The following is a 626-nucleotide window of genomic DNA, read 5'->3' on the forward strand; positions in this document are numbered from 1 at the left end:
CATTTATATGGTAGAAGTGGTAGAAAAGCAATTTATCATTCGATGGTCATGGGTTGTTGGCTGATTTATCACTGTTTCAGGGTTGTTTGGCACTCGGCTTCGCCTTGTGGCACAACCCTGAAACATTGGTAAATCAGCCAACAACCCACTCCCTCTCATGGTAAATGGCTTACATTTTTTCCCCCCTCCTCCAACATTATACACAAGATTTTCATGTGATTCCCACTTGGGATGTCTGTGCTCTCACTCTGGTAAGGGATGGCGGTCCTCAGCTGTGTCCATTTCCACAGCCGATCTCATACATACATACATACTGGCAGTGTGTGTGTGTGTGTGTGTGTGTGTGTGTGTGTGTGTGTGTGTGTGTGTGTGTGTGTGTGTGTGTGTGCGTGCGTGCGTGCGTGCGTGCGTGCGTGCGCTGCAGGGACTGCATTAACATGGTTCCCTACTGTTAAAACCATCACTTGTCTCTCTCTGACCTCTGACCTGCCTCCTACGCCCTGTGGAATGCTGGGAAGGAATGTCCTGAGTGGGGGTAGGCTTTGTTTTGGTACTGAGTGTTTTTCCTCTGCTCTCTCTGTACAATACTGGAAATTCTGTGTGTGTTACCATGTGTTTTAAGTGTT

Source organism: Nannobrachium achirus (assembly GCF_963921795.1).
Source record: "Nannobrachium achirus genome assembly, chromosome: 11".
NCBI classification, from domain to species: Eukaryota; Metazoa; Chordata; class Actinopteri; order Myctophiformes; family Myctophidae; genus Nannobrachium; species Nannobrachium achirus.